This window comes from Tamandua tetradactyla, chromosome 7 (genome assembly GCF_023851605.1).
Source record: "Tamandua tetradactyla isolate mTamTet1 chromosome 7, mTamTet1.pri, whole genome shotgun sequence".
In the NCBI taxonomy this organism is placed as follows: Eukaryota; Metazoa; Chordata; class Mammalia; order Pilosa; family Myrmecophagidae; genus Tamandua; species Tamandua tetradactyla.
In genome coordinates, this window is record NC_135333.1 from 77,441,152 (window position 1) to 77,462,695 (window position 21,544).

Consider the following 21,544-nt stretch of genomic DNA (forward strand, 5'->3'; position numbering starts at 1 on the left):
TCCTATCTCCCTGGTTGATGTGATTTAGTCAAGAATGGTTGTTAAACTGTATTAGGGGATGACATGTCTCCACCCATTTGAGTGGGTCATGATTGGTTTATTGGAGTCCTATAAAAGAGGAAATATTTTGGAGAATGAGAGATTCAGAGAGAGCAGAGAATGCTGTAGCACCACGAAGCAGAGAGTCCATTGGAGATGAAGAAGGAAAATGCCTCCTGGGGAGCTTCATGAAACCAGAAGCCAGGAGAGTAAGCTAGCAGATGACGCTGTATTTGCCATGTGCCCTTCCAGTCGAGAGAGAAGCCCTGAACTTCAGTGGCCTTCTTGAACCAAGGTATCTTTCCCTGGATGTCTTTGATTGGACATTTCTATAGACTTGCTTTAATTGGGACATTTTCTCAGCCTTAGAACTGTAAACTGGCAACTTATTAAATTCCCCTTGTTAAAAAACCATTCCATTTCTGGTATATTGCATTCTGGCAGCTAGCAAACTAGAACAGTCCCTAAAAGTATCTTTAACCAACATAGGTTACAATTGCCAGGGCTCTTCCTGTAAATCCAGATTTCCATTGTGTATCACTTATTTTCAGCTTGCAGGACTCTACTCAATTTATTTTAACCTTTGTTTTCTCTATTATTTGTTTATTTTTTACCCATATTTTTTACTCATCTGTCCATACCATAGATAAAAGGAGCATCAGACACAAGGTTTTCAGAGTCACACAGTCACATTGCAAAAGGTATGCCATTATACAATCATCTTCAAGAAACATGGCTACTGGAATACAGCTCTACAGTTTCAGGTAGTTCCCTCTAGTCACTCTAATATACCATAAACTAAAAAGGCAATATCTATATAATGCATAAGAATAACTTCCAGGATAGCCGCTCAACTCTGAAATCTCTCAGCCACTGACACTTTGTCTCATTTCCCTCTTGCCCCCTTTTGGTTGAGAAAGTTTTCTCAATACCTTGATGCTGATTCCCAGCTCATCCCAGGATGAAATCATCTTTATTTTGCCTTCATACTCGAAAGATATATTTGTGGAATATAGAATTTTAGGTTGCCGGTTTTTCCTTTCAGTACTCTAACATTGTTGCCCCACTGTGCGCTGGTTTGCATTTGTCTCATATGAGAGTTCTGCTTTTGTTCTTACCTTTGGTCCTCTGTACATAAAGCATCTTCCAGCTCTGGCTGTTTTTAAGTTTTTCTCTTTATCACTGGTTTTGAGAAATGTGAGTATGAGGAGACTTGATGTTATTTTCTTCATGTTTATTGTGCTTGGAATTTATGGAGGTTTTTGGCCTTGTGGGCTCATAGTTTTTAGTAAATTTGGAAAATTTTTGACCATTGTTTCTGGAAAGATGTTTTTTTCTGTCTCAACCCTCCATCTTTAAAACTTTTATTTACATGTATATTTGGCTGCCTGAAATTTCCCCGTATCCCACTCATATTCTGTTCATTGTTTTAGTCTTTATTGTTATTATTTTTTAAATTTTTTTATGTGTGTTCATATTTTCTATTGCTTTGATTTTATGCTTACTAATCTTTTCTCTGGCAATGTCTAATCTGCCATTAACCTAATCTAATATGTTTTTTATTTCAAACTTTATAGTTTTCATGTCTAGTAGTTTTCTTTGTCATTTTTACATTTTCTATGCTTTGCTTTAATTTATTGAATTATTCTTCTAGATTCTTGGACATATAGTATACAACTATAATGGCTTTTAATGTCTTTTTCTACTGACTCTATCATCTATGTCACAATTGTATCAGTTTAAAAAAATATTTTTGTTGAGAAATGTTCACACACATGCAGTCCAATCATGGTATACAATCAATGGCTCACAATATCATCACATAATTGTGTATTCATCACCATGATCATTTTTCGAACATTTGTATCACCCCAGAAAAAGAACAAAAAGAAGAAAGAAATAAACTCATACATCTCATACCCCTTACCCCATCCTCCTCATTGACCACCAGTATTTCAATCTACTTAATATTTTACCCTTTATCCCCATTATTATTTATTTATTTATTCATTTATTGTGCTTAATTTTTTTAAAAAGGGAATTTAATAAGCTGCTAATTTACAATTCTAAGGCTGCCAAAATGTCCCAATTAAAGCAAGTCTGTAGAAATGTCCAATGTAAGGCATCCAGGGAAAAATAACTTGATTCAAGAAAGCTAATGAAGTTCAGGGTTTCTCTCTCAAGTGGAAAGGCACATGGGGAACATGGTCAGGATTTCCTCTTGGCTGAAAGGCACATGGTGAACATGGCACCATCTGTTAGCTTTCTCTCCAGCTCCCCAGGAGGCATTTTCTTTCTTCATCTTCAAAAGTCACTGGCTGGTGGACTCTCTGCTTCTTGGTTCTTCAGTGGTCTCTGTTGTGGCTTACTCGTGGCTCTATTGTTTTCTGTTCTCTCTGAATCTCCCAGATTCTCATGGCTTTCTCTCTTGTTGTTCTCTCTTGTGCTTATTTTTTATTCATCTGTCCATTCCCTGGATAAAATGAGCATCAGACATAAGGTTTTCATAATCACGTGGTTAAGTTGTTAATAGTTTTACAGTTCTCTTCAATAATCAAGGCTACTGAAACACAGTACAACAGTTTCAGGTACTTTTCTCTAGCCACTCCAATACCTCCAATACACCTTAAATTAAAAAGGGATAGCTATATAATGTGTAAGAATAACCACCAGAATAACCTCTTGTCTCTGTTTGAAATCTCCCAGTCTCTGAAAATTTATTTTGTCTCATTTCTCTCTTTCCAATTTTTGTCGAGGAGGCTTTCTCAATCCTATGATGCCAGGTCTTGGCTCATCCATGGGAGTCAGGTCCCATGTTACCAGGGAGATTTACACCCCTGGAAGTCATGTCAATGTAGAGGGGAGGGCAGTGAGTTCACTTGTCAAGTTGACTTAGAAAGAGAGGTCACGTCTGAGCAACAAAAGTTCTGTGTGTGTGTGTGTGGGGGGGGTGGCTCAGGCATAATTATAAGTAGGCTTAGCTTCTTTGCAGGAAAACACTTTATAGGGGCTAGCCTCAAGATTGAGGACTCAGCCTAATGAATTGATTGTTCCCACTGCTTTCAAGAATATCAGGAATTCTCCTGATGGGGAATTTTAATATTTCCTCCTTTTTCTCTAGTCCCCCAAGGAGACTTTGCAAATGCTTTTTTATTTTCTGCCCAAATTACTCTGGGTTATTTTGAGACATCACACTAATCTGTAGAAACCAACAAAATCTCATGCCATATTCAAGATTCCTTACAATTGCAATGTTCAAGTAAACTGACCATGTAAGTTAAATTAGATAATGTGCTACCCAAAATATAAATTTTGCATCAAATAAACATTTCTCTGTTTGGTTATACACAGAAGTTGAATTTTGAAAATATGGGTTATTTTGAGACATCACACTAATCTGTAGAAACCAACAAAATCTCATGCCATATTCAAGATTCCTTACAATTGCAATGTTCAAGTAAACTGACCATGTAAGTTAAATTAGATAATGTGCTACCCAAAATATAAATTTTGCATCAAATAAACATTTCTCTGTTTGGTCTTACACAGAAGTTGAATTTTGAAAATATGGGCTATATCATCCTATACCCTGTATTCTGATTTACCTTAGTTCTATCCAGATCAGTTTCATTCATATGTCTAGTTGAAGTCTGAATACTTTGTATTGGCTTTGATGGATTGATTTTTATTTTCATTTATAGGTCATACTTTTCTGCTTTGCATGCCTGGTAATTTTTTATTGGATGTCAGGTATTGTAAATTTTGCCCTTTTGTATGCTGATATTTTTCTCTTTCTATAAATATTATTTTGAGTTTTGCTTCTTGGACACTGTTATTTGTTAACAATTTGATCTTTTTTCATCTTGCCTTTAAGATAAGACCAAAGAAGCCTTTAGTGTAGGTCTAATTTCCCCCATTACTGAGGCAAAACTTTTCTGAATAGTCTTCTGAAGACACATGGATTATGAGATTTTCTGCTCTGCTTGGTGAGTATAGGAACCATTCCTTGCCTTGTAGGACTCTGAGTATTATTGCCTCTAATTTCTTTGGTGTTTCTTTCCCTAGCAGGAGGTAGTTTCCTCACATCTTTTTTTTTTCTAAGAGTATCCTGATTATTTATTATTTTGCAGCAGAATGCCCAACATAAAACATAATTGCAAATATTCAGTTGTTCAAAAGGAGATACTGCTTAAATACAAATAGGAGAAATGATTAAAAAAAATACTTAAACAGAACTGAGGGTTCTACAAGCATTTGGACTGCAGGGTTTCTAGGTCTGCGTAGATGAGCTGATCACCCATGGAATCACAATGATGGTCATGATTCCCCTCCCTGCCAATAATCACAACCGGAATGGTTTCTCCATGATTATCTTCATTCCATTTCTAGTAAGACACATTTAGATGACTTTATTCAGTTTCTCATAGAGGACCAGCACAAAGATATAAGGCCAGCATAAAGGCCTCTGAGAACTCTGGACCATGCACCCTTGAAGAAGGCTTTGCCACTTTCATCTTTGAAAATGTTCCTCTAGCAATTGCCAGTTCAGCTATACATGGTGTCAGTTCCTTTGCACCCAGACTGCATCATCATTCATGGCCTTATGATATCGAAGGGCTAAGAGACCACACCAGCCACAGCTGTCATGGCCGGGCAACCATCCAGCTCACCCTGATGTTTGTATTCTTGGGGTGGAGCATACCTTTGACTGTATCATAAAGGTCGAAATAGGCTGCCCTGTAGAAGATAATGTCTTGCATAGAAACACTGAAGCCCTGGTATAGGCCTCAGATGCCGTGAGACTTTATGATTTTCACCAGACAGTTGCCCAGGCCTTTGAATTCTCTTTCTCTGCCAAATTTTCTTACATCAGCCACCAAATGGGTTCAAGCAAAATCCAGTGGGTAGAGCATCAGAGAGAAGTAGTTCCAGCTGCCCCGCTGGAGGTCACGTTGGCAAAATACCTTGAGAACTTTGTGTGTACAACTACACCATACCCAAATGCCTGCTTATGCTTATCCTTAAAGGCAAAGGTGAGGGCTTGGGTGGAGAAGTAGCAGATGACATTGGCCAAGTTATTCCTCCAGAAGGAGAGGATGCCCTGCTCCTTGGGAATGCAGATTGTAGAGTACACAATGCTTTGTACTGTTTGTCAGCTGTAATCTGTTTACGGGCATGTTGTACCTGCAGCAAAGCTTGACCGGCTCAATAGGGGCCACGGTGGTCTTGGAAATGGCACAAAAGTCCTTGGTAAAGGAGATAGCCTGTTCCCTCAAGGCAATGGTGGGTGGCTGGGTGGATGCAGGCCCTGGTGGAGGCAGCAAGAGCTGGGAGGGTCTGGCCACTAGTTCAGTGCAGGTGCTGCCAGCACCAAAAGGAGTGTTCTTACATCTTACACTAAGTAATCAATTGAGGATTTGAGTGAAATCCTCTGTAGATTTCTACAGCTTTCTATGTGTGTATATCTCTCTTCTCTTCAGTATTCTTCCTGTGAACTGTAGCTGCCTTGGCCATTCTTGGTCCCAGCTTTATTTCCTCAAATTAGAGAGGCCATAAGGATTCTTTTGGGTTCTGTTCTGTCCCATGGCCTGGAAACTCTCCTGGAAGTAAGCTGCAGCAATTGTAGAACTCACCTCATTTGTTTCCCGTCTCTTATGTACCAATGTCCTTCCCTGATTAACAGCTAATGACTCATATACTCGTGATTCACATATTTGTACATGTTTTTTAGTTGTTTCAAGCAGGGGGCAAATATGATCCCTGTTATCCAAATTAGGAGTATTGGGAAGCTCCGTTTTAAATGGTGTATAATTTGCGGTTAGTTTGGCTTTGCTCCTGAACCTTAGGAGTCTACATTGTGATTCTCCTATTTGGGCTTGTCATAGACATCATGGCATCTTTTTTCCACCACGGTTACTGCTAATACCATAAATTCTTTTGGTTGTATGCATCAAGAAACAGAGTTGCTTTCACCACAGACTAAACCTGTTGCAGAATTTTCCTGCTCTGGAACCAACTCAAAATTGTAAGCTTTTTTCTTACTTGGTAAATGCATAATACAATTCCCGTGAGGAATAGATTGACTTCGGTACTTAAAGAGATTTTCCAGGTTTCTTGTGTTTACTTCTTAGTAGTAGAAGTTGTGAGATGAAGAAATTGTCCTCTACATTGTAAAAGAAGTCTTGGAAAGCCCCACATCCACTGGACCTCTAGAATTGATTGATACGGTGGATTTCTGAATCTTCCTTTCACCAATTGGTGCCTCCAGAAAGCAAGGCATCCAAACTACTTACAACCTTTTCCTCATCTGGTCTATTTAACAAGATGTTATTGATATAGTGATCCATGTTATGTCCTGTGGAATGTCTAGAAGGTCCATTTCTCTGTGGACTATATTATGAGTGAGGGAAAGAGTGGGTGAGTTAATATAACCATAGATGAATTACTATTGCCTGTTGATACAAACTGCTCCTGGTCCTCTTTTCTAATAGAAATGGAAAATCATGCATTTGCAAGAACAGTGGACATGTGGCTGAGACTATGTTGATCTGCTATGGCAAACATAGAATGTTTGATGCAGCAACTGCAAATGGGGCTAAAAATTGGTTAAAGTTATATAATCTACTATCATTTATCAGAATCCTTCTAGTTTCTTTAGGAATCAAACTGATAAATTAGGGGTGGTTGTGATGGAGACCACCACACCTGATTTTTTAGGTCTTTAAGGGTGGTACTAATCTCTGGCATCCACTCTAGTATGCAGCATTGCTTTTGATTTATTGTCTTGCTAGGGGGAGGGATGCAGTGTCAGAGGCTTTTACTTGGCTTTGTCCACTTCTGCTGACTCTCAAGTATATCCACTTCAGTTATTCTTCAGGGACTGGAGAAATGACCCTGTGTAGGTCCATGAGTTTAGTAACCCACTGAGGCTAGACCTAAGGAGGACTCCATGTATTACCTAGCCCCTTTATGCCTCCACTTTGGGTGGCCAGCTATCAATGTAAACGCAAGGTCTGCATCCCCAAATCCTCAAAATGTTTGGATATTCTCTCTTCCCTAATGCACAGTTACCCAACAAAAGACTGAATATCTTTTGGGGGAATGTCTGGGGGTAAAACTGTTGTTAATACTTGCCTTCATGTTGTAAGGACATTTCTTATGGGGGTCCAACCTGTTCATCATCAATGGGTTCTGTGTCTGAATACTGGCTCAGGCCCAGAAACTGGGCAAGGGAGGATGACTCTTTACTGGTGCAGCTGCTCTTATCCTGCCATACCAACCTTGCCCCTTTTTACAATAATCATACCTATCTTATTTCTGGTGGTTAAGTACTGCTACTTGGCTATTATTATTTATGGATTCCAACAATCCTAAAGCTATTCAGGGACCCCCATTCAGTAAAAGTATTTCTTTTAATCAGCTCTGGCTTACCAATGAGAGTCTTTACAGACCTTCTCAATGATACTACCTCACCTGCTTTCAGCAGAGCCTTCTATATCACTTAGGTAAATGGAGTATCATCTAGGCCCTCCATAGTTGGCTATTGGGTTTTCTGCTCTTACATGGTATATTCACTTTAGCATGCCTTTTTCCTCTCTTCCTCCACTGTTTGTAAAGATGGTTAGAGCCTAAACTTAATTAACATGGGCCATTGCTTTATTTAAGCTTCTGAGAGCCAACCAAGCAATTTATCAGCATCAACTTCTGGATTCATTGTTAGGGTACTAAAATTTGTATCACAGAAGGATGCTCAATTATTGATACACTTTTCCTTATCCAGTTTTAAAATCCATCCTTCTTGATCAAGGACCCCCAGGTTTCAATTCCATACATACCCTGCTGGTACATATTGGCTAAGTCCTGAAGTTCCTTCAGCACACAGTTAATTCCTCCCTTAGCAGACCCATCGCTTCTGCAACCAGATTATCTGTGTCTTTACTCTAATTGATGATCTAGTGTTCAGGTGGAGAGGTGAGTACAGCTCTTGAGAAAGGAATAATGCTGTTTTACAAGGTAGAAGACTCTGTATCACTTCAGTGCTAGCCTTTATTATGGGGAAGAGTGATACTTTTTTTGTTAATTGACTTAAAAAGTATGCTTATTGATATTTCTCTCCATCACTGTCATGCACTTATATTCTATAACATGAAGATAATAGTAAGACACATGATTTTCTGTTCTAAATGTTCCTGTTAATATTCAAAGTTATTTTCTGAGTGATCCAAATGTTTGCATTTAGAGTTACATTAAAAATATACTAGGGCTTCAATTTTTCAGAAACAGCTTTTGTTGCTTCCACATAAAAATAATGATCCATTAAATTGAATCATATTTCATATTACTTCTCATGATATTCTTCTTTCAACATTCCCAGGTCAGTACACAATCCCTATGTTGCTACACAACCCTGTGTTGCTGTCATACATATTTTGAATAGTAAAGCTTCCTCAAAATCCTGGATTCATTGCTGAAATATGTACTCAAGACCATTTGCAAAGTGCTTTATTGTCCACTTTGAGCTTTCTGATGTGAAATCCAGTTGAAGGTTTTTCAATTTTCACTTCAGGATTATTGTGTCCTCAGAGCAAAACAATTTAATTCTGAATAGGGAACAAATACTCGCTGTAGACTTTCAGTCATTTATGACCCTGAGATTGTTTTATACAATGCAAATTTTTGGCTTAAAGTATTGCTGTATAGAGAGATGATTTCTGATGATTTTTATTGAATAACTTTTCCAGTATGAATTATCTTGCACTTCCCTTAGAAGTTTGGTCCTACTAGTAACGACCTTTCCGACTTGTCTTTTATCTTAGTGGTTATACCTATACTGAACTTTCTTTTGCACAACAGGGCTGGTGCTTAGCCAGCAGCAATGGCTGTGCACATTGATTACAGATTGAATATGTCTTTCCTGTGGAGTTTACTCTTTTTATTTTAAACATTTTTTTGTTATGAAACACAAATATACAAAAAGTAAAGCATAGTAATAATAAAAAGGAGCAATACTTTTCAGAGAATGTTTTAAAAAGTAGTTACAGAACAAATTTCAAAGTTCGATATGGGTTACCATTCCTCAACTTCAGGTTTTATCATCAAGCTGCCTGAAGACACAGAAAGTCAAAGGAAACATTAATATAGTGATTCAGCAGCCATATTCGTCTATTAGATCCTATCTTCTTTATTACAACGCCTCCTTTTCCTTTGATCCTACTCCTAATCTATAGGTCTTTAAGGTATTCCCATTCTAACTTTTTCGTGTTGAAAAGGGATATCAACAGTATAGGATAGAGATAAGGTATTAGTTTGTATTTTTGGAGATGCTGGCCCCTCTGGGTTTCAAGACTTATCTGTCCTAGGAATTCTCTGAAGGTTATAAGTTTCTGGAAAGTAAATTTAGTGCATGAAACTTTTGTAGAGTTTCAGTTAGAGCCCTAGGTGTTCTTTAGGGTTTGGTTGGTTTGGGGTTGGCAAACCATGGCAATTAGCAGTATCTATCTGAAACTTGCATAACAGTAACCTCTCAGCTCCATTTGAACTCTCTTAGCCACTGATTGATACCTTATTTTGTTAAATTTCTTTTCCCCTTTTTGGTTGGGAAGGCATTGTCGATCCTACAGTGCCAGGGCCAGGCTCATCCCTGGGAATCACGTCCCACACTTTCAGAGAGACTTTCACCCTGCATGTCCTGTCCCATGTAGCAGGGAGGGTAATGATTTTCCTTACAGAATTGGGCTTAGAGAGAGAGGGAGAGACCGCATTTGAGAAACGAAAGAGGATTCCTGGAAGCAACTCTTATGCATAATTGTAAGTAGTCTTAGCTTCTTCACTACCGAAATGAGCTTTGTACAGATAATCCTCAAAATCAAGGGCTTGGGGGAATTGTAGTCTGACTAGGAAAGGGAGGAGCCTTCTGTGCTCGATGTTTGCCCCTTGGTGGAAGCGCCCAGTGGCTGCTTCTGCTCCTTTTCGTCCTATCTGTTGCTCCAAGTCTCTGTAGCCAGGTGTGGGCAGCGGGTTGGTGGGCCCAGGGGCTGAGATGCCCACCTGACACCCTGCACAGGATGCCCAAGTCACTGTGGCTTTGGCAGGTAGTTGCTGTGTAGGAGGGAGCATGGCCCATGGGGGGCTGGAAGACACTGTTGTACTGTGGTGACCCTCGGACCCTCCAGTCTGGCTCCCAGCAGACAGATTGCAAAGAACTAGGTCTTGTTTCAGGGTGCCTTGTTGGTATTCTGCTCTTCTCTGAGAGGGTCAGCTGGGAAGGAGAAATGGTCACACAGTTTCTGCCAGCCCAGGCTCAGGAATTTGTGGTATTCAGGGATGTGGCTCTGTTCTTCAACCAGGACAAGTGGGGCTTCCTGGACCCTGCCTAGAGAGCCTTGTACCAGAAGGTGATGCTGGAGAACTATAGTAACCTGGGGTCACTAGGAATTCCATTTTCCAAACCTAAGGTTATTTCCCAGTTACAGCAGAGGGAAGATCCCTGGATAGTAGAAAAAGTTCCACACACATCTAGGACAGGAGAGCTTGCTTGAAACCACAGTTTTCCAAAGAAGATAATCAAGAAGTGATAATGAAAAAACACATAGACAATTTTCATGCCAATCACTAGAGGATTCCTACTGAAGAAAAGGCTATCAGTGTAATGAATGTGGAAGAGCCTTTAGTCAGTACCCATCTCTTACTCAACATCGTAGATTTCATACTGGAGAGAAACCGTATGAAACGTAGCAATGTGAAAAAGCCTTTACTTCAATATCGCAGCCAAGCAGACATCATAGAACTCATACTGGAGAGAAACCCTGTGCTGATCTGAAAGGATGTGTGTACCCTAGAAAAAAAGAGATTCAGAGAGAGCAAAGCAGAACCACGTAACTACGAGAAGCAGAGTCCACCAGCCAGCAAGCTTTGGAGATGAAGAAGGAAAATGCCTTCCAGGGAGCTTCATGAAACAGGAAGCCAGGAGAAGAAGCCAGCAGATGATGCTGTGTTCACCATGTTCCCTTCCAGATGAGAGAGAAACTCTGACTGTGTTCATGTGCCTTTCCACTTGAGAGAGAGACCCTGAACTTCGTCGGCCTTCTTGAATCAAGGTATCTTTCCCTGCGTGCCTTTGATTGGACATTTCTATAGACATGCTTTAATTGGGACATTTTCTCGACTTTAGAACTGTAAACTAGCAACTTATTAAATTCCCCTCTTTAAAAGCCATTCTGTTTCTGGTATACTTCATTCCAGCAGCTAGCAAACTAGAACAGATTTTGGTACTGGAGAGTGGGGTGCTGCTGTAACTTGCAAATACCAAACATGTTAGAACAGCTTTTTAAGTGGATAAGGGGGAGATTCTGGAGGAGTTGTGGGGAGCTTGATGAAGAGGGCCTGGAATGATTTGAAGAGACTGTTGGTAGGAACATGGACTCTAAAGATACCTCTGACCAGGTTCTAGACAGAAATGAGGCGTGTGCTATTGCAGACTGGAAGGAAGGCGATCCTTGTTTTAAAGTAGCAGATAATCTGGCAAAATTGACTAGTGGCTTTGGCTGGAAGGTTGATTTTGAACTTGGATATTTAGCAGAAGAGATCTCCAAATTAAATGTGGAAAGTGCAGCCTGGTTTCTCCTCACAGCTTATAGTGAAATGCAACAGGAGAGAGATAAGCTGAGAACTGAACTCTTGGGTACAAAGAAACCAGAAATTGATATTCTGGAAAATTCTGTGCTTCCAGGAAGGGAGACCCCAGAGAATAGTGCCTCATGTGAGGACTTAACCAAATGTGGAACCAGCCAGCCATTTCAGAGAAAGTCAGGATTGGACATGGAGTTATTCAGGAAGGATTTGTGGAAACGCCTTATGTCTGATGGGCATGATCCAAGGCTACAACATAGAAAGTCAATGAGAGTGTTGCAGGGTCTGTATAAAGAGAACCACTACCATTCAGGACTGAGAGGGACAGAGAAGGAACTTGGAGGAAAAAATAACTTCAGAGGCAAAGCCATGGAGGCTGAGGTCTGAAGTCAAGAAGCTTTGGGCCAGGAGAGCAGACCCATCCAAGCCCATGGAGAGGATGAGTTTACCCCAAAGGCAGAGGATGGGCTTTCCACCTCGTTGCAGTGGAAGAATCATGCTGCCTCAGGCCTTGGAGAGAGTGAAGCACCTTCCTTGGGGTTTGGAGAGAGCCTGCCTGCCACCACAAGGAGGGGTTGAGCATGTGCGTGGAGATGGCAGAGAGCCTGGGAAGGGTCCTGATGCTTGGAGAGAGTGGGGCCAAGAAAAATGTGGTCTCCCCAGTGTCCCCCAAGGTTGTGTTCAGAGAGAGGCAGACCTCTGCACAAGCCTTTGGAAAGGGTGGAACTGCTGCTTTCTAATGCCCCAAAGATGAGTGATTCTCAGACTTGAAATCTAATGGATTTTACCCTGTGGGTTTTCAAAACTGTATGGGTCCAGTGACCCCTGTGTTCCTTCTTCCCTATGGAAATGCGTTTATGTGTCATATGACTGTCCCTCCTTTGTATGTTGGCAGTAAATAATTTGTTATGAGTTTTCAAAGGTCCAGAGACAGAGGAGAATTTGCCTGAGCACTGACCATGCCTGTAACTAACTTCGATAGGAATATGTATGTTTCTAACTTTCTATATCATGTATATTGCTACTGAAATGGTTTATGGTTCTTTGATATTGTTATGGAATGAATGTATTTTGTATATGGGGAAAACATGTCTTTTTTAGGGTCCAGAGGGTGGAATGTGCTGGTTTGAAAGGATGTATGTCCCCTAGAAAAGCCATGTTTTAATCCTAATCCCATTTTGTAAAGGCAGCTGTTTCTTCTAATCCCTATTCAGCATTGTATATTTGAAACTGTAATTAGATAATTTCCCTGGAGATGTGATGTGATCAAGAATGGTTGTTAAACTGGATTAGGTAATGATATGTCTCTACCTGTTCAGGTGGGTCTTAATGAGTTTCTGGAGTCCTATAAAAGAGGAAACATTTTGGAGAATGAAAGAGATTCAGAGAGAGCAAAGCAGAACGAAACAGCCATGAGAAGCAGAGTCCACCAGCCAGTGACTTTTGGAGATGAAGAAGGAAAATGCCTCCTGGGGAGCTTCATGAAACTGGAAGCCAGGAGAAGAAGCTAGCAGATGATGCCATGTTCACCATGTACACTCCCAGATGAGAGAGAAACTCTGACTGTGTTCGCCATGTGCCTTTCCACTTGAGAGAGAGACCCTGAACTTCATCGGCCTTCTTGAATCAAGGTATCTTTCCCTGGATGTCTTTGATTGGACGTTTCTATAGACTTGCTTTAATTGGGACATTTTCTCAACTTTAGAACTGTAAACTAGCAACTTATTAAATTCCCCTTTTTAAAAGCCATTCTGTTTCTGGTATATTGATTTCCAGCAGCTAATAAACTAGAACAAACCCTTAAGTTGTAATGACTGTAGAAAAATATTCAGTTACCACTTTGAGCCCTTATTATATATCAGGGAATATATACTGGTGAGAAATCTTATGTGTGTAAAGAATGTGGAAAAACCTTAAGTCAAAGTTCAGCTCTTATACAGAATCAAATAATTCACACTGGAGAGAAACCCTACAAATGTAACAAATGTGGGAAGCTTTCTCCTGGGTTTTATGGCTTAATATACATCACAGAATTCATGCTAGAGAGAAATCATATAACTGTAAGTGATGTAGAAAAGCCTTCAACTCCCACTCAGCAGTTAATACACATCAGAAAATTCATAGTGGAGAGACACCTTATAAATGTAATGACTATAAAAAAAGCCTCAACCAATGCTCAGCTCGAATTCAGCACCAGAAAATTCATACTGGAGACAAATCATTTAACTGTAAAGCATGTGGGAAAACTTTCATTCCTTATGACACATGGGAATTCATACAGAAGGAAAGCCTTATAAATATAAAGAATGTGGCAAAACTTTTAGTCAGAGCTCATCCCTTACTAATCATCAGTAGATTCGTACTAGAGAGGAATTCTAGAAATAGAATGCATGTGACAAACCTTTCAAATGAAGTTCATTCCAATTTGAATATCAATTCATCCTGGCAAGAAAGTGATGAAATATAATCAATTATGGGGAAAACATCAAGATGTTGACCTCATTAAGCAATAGAGACTTAATGATACATGATAGCCTTGGGAATATTTGGAATTTTCTATAACAATTTTTAATATATATCCTAAGGTTAAAGTGGTATATTCTTTACTCGCTGTAATACTGAGAATTTGTTAGATAAAAGGGACAGTATTCATTTGTTTTCTCTGCATTGATGAATAGCAGCCACCAGCTTATATAAGCATCATTGGGAAACATGCTAATTTATTGGAAAAATACATCCATAAAACCCAGACTTCAGACAGATATTGGAATCTATTTTTATAAACTTAAATTTAAGTGTTATGGGGCACTGCAGATGGTGGCTCAGTGGTAGAATTCTTGCCTGCCATGCCAGAGACATGCCAAAAAAAATTTAAGTGTTATGAAAACCAGTTATACTTAAGAGACTGGAGAGGAAATTGCATTTAAGTGAACTGTAACTACTTCACTTTACTGATTTTTTTTTCATAGTCAGAAGCATATTCTGTACTTGGTTCTTAAAATGTTTGTATCATTTCTTCTCTGATCTCTAAGCCATTCATTGGAAATGAAAGTCATGCTATCTATGTTGTGTGTGTCAGTACTTCATTTCTTTACTGATTACTGAGTATCATGTTCAAGTACATGTGTCAATATGACCAGGTGGTAGTGCCCATTGTCTGGTCAGGCAAGCACTGGCCTGTCTGTTGCTATGTGGACATTTCATGGACTTAAATCATGACCACATTGGCAGCATCCACAGGTGATTGCATTTGCAATCAGCTAAGGGGTGTGTCTTCTGCAATGAGTGATGCTTAATCTAATCATTGGAAGGCTTTTTAAGGAGAACTCAGAAGAGACAATCACTCTTTCTGCTTCAACCAGGCAGCCTCTCCTGAGAGTTCATTGAGGGACCTTCATTGGAGCTGCCAGCTTGTGGCCTGCCCTATAGTCCTTGGACTCTACATCCCTACAGTTATGTGAGACACTTATAAATTATATATTTACAGATATCTCCTGCTGATTCTTTTTCTCTAGAGAACCCTAGCCAATACACTGTCTTATTCTATGGTATAAGTATATTATAGTTAAATCATTCACCCATTCAAGGATGTCTGAGTCATTTCTAGTTTTTTGTCTGATTTTGGTATAGCTACTTCTGCTTTCTTTTGTTACAGCTTGCATAGAAGATCTTTTCACTTCCAATCTGTTTGTCTCCTTGGATCCAAGATGAGTTTCTTGTAAGAGCATATAGATGGATCATTTTAAAAATCCAGTCTACAAATCAGTATCTTTTATTTGGCAGTTTAGTCTGTTAATGTTCAAAGTTATTACTTAAAAGTTGTTCTTGAATACTGTTCTAGTTTGCAAGCTGCCGGAATGCAACACACCAGAGAAGTATTGGCTTTTAATAAAAGGGGATTTATTTTGTTAGTTCTTCAGAGGAAAGGCAGCTAACTTTCTACTGAGGTTCTTTCTTACGTGGAAAGGCACAGGAAGGTCTCTGCTGGTCTTCTCTCCAGGCCCCTGGGTTCCAACAACTTTCCCCAGGGTGACTTCTTTCTGCATCTCCAAAGGCCTGGGCTGAGCTGCGAGTGCTGAGATGAGGAATGCCGAGCTGCTTAGGCTGTGCTATGTTGCACTCTCTCATTTAAGCACTAGCCAATTAAGTCAAACGTCACTCATTGCAGCAGACACGCCTCCTAGCCGCCTGCAGATGTAATTAGCAACAGATGAGGTTCATGTACCATTGGCTTGTGTCCGCAGCAACAGAACTAGGTATGCTCACCTGGCCAAGTTGACAACTGAATCTAACTAACACAAATACCATCATATCTTTTTAGTTTTTATTTGTCAAATCTATACATTCTTTTCCCTCTCTTTCTTTTTGTCCTTTAACTTACTCTTACTGGTACTCTTAAATTCTGTGCCCTCCTCCAGACCTCCTTCCCCTGTATTTTTTTTTTTTCCTGTTTCAACTGGCAGAACTCCTTTTAGAGTTTTTTATAGGGTAGGTCTCTTGTTGATAAATTCTCTCAGCCTTTGTCTGAGAAGATTTTAATCTCTCCCTCAGTTTTGAAGGAGAACTTGGCTGGATAAAGAATTCTTGCCTGGAAGTCTTTCTCATCATACCACTGTCTTCTCATTTCCTTGGTGCCTGCTGGGTAATCTGAACTCAGGCTTCTGTGGTTTGCCTTGTAGGTAATGGATCGCTTTTCTCTTGGTGCTTTCAGGCCTTTTTCTTCTCTTTAACATTTTACAGTCTGATTAGTATATGACTTTGAGTACGTCTATTTGGGGTTCATTGAGCTTGTTTGATTTGCATATTTATGTCTTTAATAAGATTTGGGAAGTTTTCCTCCATTATCTCTTCAACTAATTTCCTAGCCCTTTACTCTTCTTTTCTCCTTCTGAGACACTGATGATTCTTTTATTTGTGCTCTTCGTGTTTTCCATCATTTCTCTGAAATCCTGCTCCATTTTTCCATTTTTCTTGACATTGTTCTTTTGTGCATTTGAGTTCAATTGCCCTGTATTCTAGCTCACTCATTCTTCCTTCTGTCTTTTCAAACCTGCTATTGTGTGTTTCTAGTATATTTTTAATTTTTCTATAGTATCTTTCATCTCTGTGAGATCTGCTATTTTTATATTAATTCTTTCAAATTCTTCTTTATACTCCTTCAGTGTCTTCTTGATAACTTTTATGTTGTTATGAACATCCTTGATTAGTTGTTCCTAATTCTGAGTCCCTCCAGGGTTTTAATTTGGTCTTTTTTCTGAGCCATGTCTGCTTGTATCTTCACATGCTTTGTAATTCAGGGCATTTGTCTTGATGAGGTTATTTTGTAAGTTGATTCCCTTGAACTCATCTAAGGTTTTGTATTTTCTTGGGTTTTCCTTGAAGGTCCCCCTTTACACTTGGTTTGTCAGTAATTACTGACCAAACCAAGTCCCAGGTCTCATGGAAGGGATGCAATTCTACTTAAGTCCTACCAATAGATGTTACTCTTAAGCCACCTGTTCTCCTCAGCAGTGCCTCTCCCTCACTGTGGTGGCCAGCTGATCAAACTGGTGTGGGGTGGGGCAGGTAGTTTTGGCATCTAGTAGGTTATTCTCTGTGCCCAGCAGGGTGGCTATTCTTAACTACTGGCAGGGCAACTATTCTTAGTGCCCAGTGAGGCAGTATTCTCACATCTGGTGGGGCAGCTATTCTTTGCACCTTTTGGGGTGGCCTGTGGGGTGGTTATTCTCAGTGCCTGGGGTAGGCAACTACTCGATGGTGGCTATTTTTTGCACCCGTCGTTATGGCTGTCCCAGTGGGCTGAGCAGGGCTTTTCATTTCCTTAGGGAACCAGTCCTTAGGGGAGGAGTGCTAGCCTCCATGGTTGAGAAACTTATATTTCTTTGTGAGATTTCAGCCGTTCCATTGTTCCAGACTAGTGTAGGATGTGTGTCTGGTCATTGAGGTCCCCCAAACATTTGTTCCATACAGTTCCTCACTATTTACTAGCTGACCTAGAGGACAAACTAAATTCTGCTCCTCGCTATGCCACCATCTTGCCTTGCCTCCACTCCTCTTATTTAAAGTATAAATTATAAATTAAGGTATTCCCACACTGATTATAGACATGGAATTTCTCTCCCCTGTGATTTCTTTGGTTTAATTTTGGCTTAGAGTGGTGGATGAAGACCCTTCCACTTTTATTACATTTCTGTTGTGAGTACACCCATGATGTATACCATCAGACCATCATCTGAAGGCTTTGCTTCACAGCTGACATTTATATAGATTCTTCTCAGTATGAATTTGCTTAGATTGTCTGAAGTAGTTTGGATGATGAGAAGTTCTTCCATATTGATTACAGTGTTTCTTCATTGTATGAGTTCTCTGGTATATTAAAGGTTAATTCTATGATTGAATCTCTTCTGTATTCAAAACGTTTATACTGAATGATATCATATCATCTGAGACCAGAATAGTAAGTGAAAGTTTTCCTAAATAGGTAACATTTATAAGGTTTCTCACCAGTGAGTTCTCTCATGTTCTCTAAAATGAGTATATTGACTGAAGACCTTCCCATTATGAAACATAGTTTTTTTCCAGCATGAATCTTCTTATATTGTATAAAGGCAGAACACTGAGTGAAGACTTTCTCACATAGATGACCTTCTTAGGATTTTTCTCCAATATGAATTATTTCATGATCTTTAAGAGTTAAATATTGACTGAAGGGCTTCCCACACCAAAGACATAGATTGGGTTTCTCTCCAGTGTGAGTTTTCTCGTGTTCTTTAAGTTGAGAACATCTACTGAAGGCTTTTCCAGATAGATGGATGGCATACATGGAGTTTCTCAGTGTTGGTTCCATTGTATTGTCTCAAGCCAAAGGCTTTACCATTAAGATGATATTCATATGATTTATTTCTAGTGTGAATTTGCTTATATTGAGTAAAAGATGACTGTCACTGAACGTTTTTCTGAAGTTTGTTGAAATAGGGATTCCTTCCCTTGTGAATTGACATATGTTGAGTCGCTGTGGATCTCTGTGGGAAATATTCTTGCAAATCATTACATATAAAGGTGTTCTTTGGAGTGTGAGTCTCAATGATATAATGATATAATGTCTAATAATGATATAAAGACACATATAATAGATGTGTCTTTCCTGTAGCTATGTGATATGGTTGTCATTTCTTATTTCTAAGTCTATTTTCCGTGACTGAATTTGGGTTTTGGAAGATTCCTCTTCCTTCTTTCCACCATTCCTTTCCTTGCTGTAACTGGGAACATACATCTGATTTTTAGACTTGATACTTATTTCCATTGAGACTAGATGACTGAAAATCTCCAGCCTCACATCTCTGTATAGCTTTCTATGTGATGTGTTCACCAGAGCCTACTCTACCTAAGTGAAGTCTATAACTACATATTTCAAATTCACTAACTCCTTTGAGACTACTCTACTGAAGAATGGTCGTATATGATTATAGTGGAATGAGACCTCCCATTCTCAACTTTCCCTGGAACCTCCAAACAGCAGTTGTCTTTGTCTCTCTGTATATTCATATCACCTGTCAGTGGTCACATTGTCAGCAGCTCAGATGACAACTGTCTTCCTCTGAGTTTCCTTCACAACCATAAAAACAGTAGTCAAGCAAAAGTAGATGTGGCCTAAGTTGTCCCATGGCATGTTCTCTATGGGTCATGAAGGAATGAGGTGTTTGTCCTCCCTTAAGAGTGATACTTTTGCAGAAAAATTTGGGAATTCAAGATTTTTCTGTGCATTAACCCAGATGTTCTCATTCCATCTCATTCTTTCCCAATCAATGCCCTGACCTTGGTATAAAAGACATATTGCTGAGAATTCAACCTTATTAAGAGCTATGTTACTTGTAATTAAGTTGCTGACCTTATCTTCAGATCTTTCTATCATTTGGCTATAGAAGTGTTGAGTTTATTTATATGCTGCCAAGGAACTCTGGCTTTCACACATTGCCTTACATGGGTGATTAGTTACCCTAAGCCTTTCATTGTTTCTCTTCAGTACATCAGTGGTTTCCAGCAACAGCCAACTGATTTTAAGGTCCTTATAATTGGTGTTTTGCTCCAACTCTCAAATGCCTGATAAGTATACCTGCCAATGTAATCCCTCAATATCCAATCTCATTTACCACCAGTGAAAGTTTTGCCAATTGTACTGCAACCACACGCCAAGTGCTGTCAGTGCTGCACCTACTATAACAGTGATGTGATTCTCATTGATGTAAGCTGGCTAGAGAGTGAACAAATTCCAAAATGTCACTTTTTTTTGATGTTTGCCTTCTAGGGTGACTTCTAGCGCCAATTGTCCCCTCAGGAAAGTATTTTTTTTCTTTCTGACTCTGAGTTTTCTATGTGGATTTTTATTGGAAAATACTTTCAGGAAAAACATATGTGAGAGGTGAGGGAAGTAGGATTAGGCAGAGAGGCAAATTGAACTATGCTTCAATTTCAACAGAGGCCACAACTACCTCTACAGTGAACTCTAGAGCTATAACTGCTCTTAGATATCGGTCCTACTTTGAGGCAAAGGGGCCAGGCTTTTCCATCCCTGTTGTGGCTGGTCAGGTGTTGTGAGCTGCTCTTGGTTTAATGATATAGAACATATTATTTTGATAAACCTGACAGTTTCAGAATCAAATGATCACTCCCAGGCATGCCCAATCAGCCAGTCCCTTGTTTAGCCAGTTGTCCTTGAATATCCTTTAATCAATAGAAACAGTACTAAGGCTTCAGAGGGAAAAGAAGTTACAATACCTGTCTTCAAAGAACTTACTATAAAATGTTAGACAGGAAATACACCTAAAACAACTTTAATCAAAACCTGAATTGAAAAGTATGGCACTTGACTCTTTACATAAATGCCTGAGGGGTTATATGATGACTTGAGTAGTACAATGGGAGGGGTGGATTTAATCATCACTGATTTCATAAAATACATGTGGTTTTAGCAGGGTTTTGAAGGAATAGAAAGCTATTCTATAAAAGAGATGAAGGCAGTGGGCTTACCAGAAGGAATGCACATAAGAAATGGAAATGAGGGAAGAGAAATGAAACAAAATAAAGTTTCAGTGGCTGAGAGGTTTCAAATAGAGGTGAGAGGTCAACCTGGAGGTTATTCTTATGCATTATATAGATATCTCTTTTTAGTTTTTAGTGTATTAGAATAGCTAGAAGGAAATAGCTATTGTATAACTATATATTAATTGTGTAACTATATAGCTTTTACAGTGTGACCCTGTGATTATGATAACCTTGTGGCTGATACTCCTTATTCAATGCATAGACAGGTGAGTTAAAAAATAAGGACAAAAATAAATAAATAATAGCGGGGGGTGGGAGTGGAAGGATAAGAGGTATAGGATATTTTGAGTGTTTTTTTTCATTTTCCTTTTTAATTTTTATTCTTATTTTTTAGAGGAATAAGAGTGTTCAAAAATTGTGATGATGACTGCACATCTACGTAATGATACTGTGAACCATTGCTTGTACACTTTGGATGATTATATGATATGTGGATATATCTCGATAAAATAGCATTGAAGAAAGTGGAAATGTTCAAGTAAGTTATCATGGTAGAGAGGAACAAGACTGAACTAGAATTATAAAATCCTATGTCAGTCTCTTGAATATCAGGCAGGGAGATTCTTTGAGTCTCATTTCCTCCTCATCAAAACCAGGCCTAAGGGAGCTCCAGCTTCCTGTCTGGCACTAAAATTCCATGGTTGTAAGCTTTCTTCTTATCTCTGGTGATTGTGAAAGCAAACAAGTTTTCTTGGTCCAAGCAAGTCAGAACTGTGGCATCTTAGGATGTGTTAACATTCAGGTAAGGGCGAGGAGCAGGGAAACAGAGTCAGGA

The 21,544-nt window shown here is 39.3% G+C and overlaps 1 long non-coding RNA gene and 1 pseudogene across 1 annotated transcript in view; one reads left to right on the forward strand and one right to left on the reverse strand.

The window, feature by feature from the left end:
• LOC143691551 (uncharacterized) overlaps positions 1–21,544 on the forward strand; it is a 110,207-nt gene that overhangs the window by 29,490 nt on the left and 59,173 nt on the right. The window lies entirely within an intron of this gene.
• On the reverse strand, positions 4,439–10,155 carry LOC143689829 (ADP/ATP translocase 3 pseudogene; annotated as a pseudogene).